Source organism: Panthera leo, chromosome B3, assembly GCF_018350215.1.
Source record: "Panthera leo isolate Ple1 chromosome B3, P.leo_Ple1_pat1.1, whole genome shotgun sequence".
In the NCBI taxonomy this organism is placed as follows: domain Eukaryota; kingdom Metazoa; phylum Chordata; class Mammalia; order Carnivora; family Felidae; genus Panthera; species Panthera leo.
This window is the reverse complement of record NC_056684.1, coordinates 80344191-80345981: the sequence shown is the minus strand read 5'-3', so window position 1 is coordinate 80345981 and position 1791 is coordinate 80344191. Positions and strand designations below refer to the sequence as shown.

Genomic DNA, 1791 nt, shown 5'->3' with positions numbered 1-1791 from the left:
ATTTACTTCTCTCAAACTTTGGGTTACTGATTTCACATTCAAATATTAGCACCTTCAGGGGCACCTGGGTGGCTCAGTCGATTAAATGTCCAACTTTGGCTCAGGTCATGATCTCGTGGTTCGTGGGTTCGAACCCCGCATCAGGCTCTGTGCTGATCGCTGGGAGCCTGGAGCCCACTTCAGATTCTGTGTCTCCCTCTCTCTGCCCCTCCCCCACTCACACTCTGTCTCTGTCTCTTAAAATAAGTAAACATTAACAAATATCAAATATTAGCACCTTAAAGGGACTAACACAGCACTACCTATTTCCCATATATATTTTGCCTTCAGGACAACCTTATGAGATAGATAATACTATTATTCAATTTCCACTTTTCAGATGAAGATACTTGGGTGCTGAGAGAGTGTGACTTCTCTAAAGATACAAAACCTATAAGCAACAGGAAAGTCTGAATTTGAGCCTATTGTACATACCATATTGTATCTATTCATTATAGGGAAGAAATTAAAGATAAAATTCAGCTTTGTAGAGGGTGGCAGAAATCACTCATATTTGTGAAATACTTTAAATATTTCCAAAGCATATTTGACTCTATGTTACCACCATTTGACAAGTATCAACAGCAGGTGCTGACTGATATGGAGACCATACAAAGATACTTCCTAGGAAATAAGTCAAGGTGTCTTTATCTAACTAATGCAAATAGAAGAAAGTGGTACACAGTGAAAAGATCAACACTGTTCTCCATCATAGACATACTGTGTAAGCCTCTGGCTCTTCCAGAGAGGGCTTCATTATCATTGCCTATAATTAAGGCTGAATGACTGAGGTGCACATTAGGACGTGTAGGAAGTGTCACTGGGGGGAAGAGGCAGAACCAATACCCTCACCCACCCAAACCCAGCTGGATCTTTATGATCAGATCATCAATCTCAGTGTTACAAAAACTGACCATAGAGACTGATATAAAATAAGCATCAACATACCGTCTTCTTTTTTCTTTCTAGTTTTAAAAATATGGAACATTTTTGCAAATTTGCATGTCATCCTTGCATAGGGGCCGTGCTAATCTCTGAATTATTCCAGTTTTAGTATATGTGCTGCTTAAGGGAGCACCACACCCTCTTCTCCCTAGGCTAGCACAGTCTGGTTTGAGACCTTTCTGGCCTTAGAGCTGCAGAATTAGAGCAAGGGTCCATCACCCTGATGTCTCTGAGAATCTTAGAAGCCCTGACTAACTATAAGTCTGTCAGAGTGATGATTATAATTTTACAGATGGGTAAGTTAAGATAATTAAGTTGGGGGAGGTCAAAATTATGTGGCCTCCAAGTGCATTACAGAACTGGTAACAGAACTGAATGAAAACTGAGGTATTTCGACTGGCTTTTCAATCCTCGTTTAACTAGGATGCATTACCTTTTCACTCACAGGAAGTTACCTAAGCCAATTATGTTGTAAGTGAAGCCCAGAATAAAAATTAGGAACATCATTAGAGGGTCAGGCTGTGCCTTTAAGTATAAAACCCAAAAAGAGTTAAGCCTGGATGTGTTGGTAGTAATTAATGTTGAAGAGCTGGTAATGAGACTTGACACACAGTTTAATCAGACTGTCTGGTGGTAACCGAGAACAGACACGCTATGACCCCGCCTGTGACAATAATGTGGAAAAGCCTGGCTTCTTGGTCAAGGGAGTGATTGTCAATCCCCAGGACAGTGCTGATTTCTCAGCATGGTGATGGGCTTCAGGACCATTAGGTTTCCGTAGCTTTCTGCTGTGTATTTTGGTAGGTG

The 1791-nt window shown here is 40.9% G+C and overlaps 1 non-coding gene across 1 annotated transcript; it reads right to left on the bottom strand.

Annotated features, from left to right (window-relative positions):
• Positions 1-1012: 1012 nt before the first annotated feature.
• On the bottom strand, positions 1013-1117 carry LOC122223301. Its single transcript, XR_006204186.1, has one exon. It is a non-coding gene; the product is annotated as a U6 spliceosomal RNA (small nuclear RNA).
• Between the last annotated feature and the right edge of the window lie 674 nt (positions 1118-1791).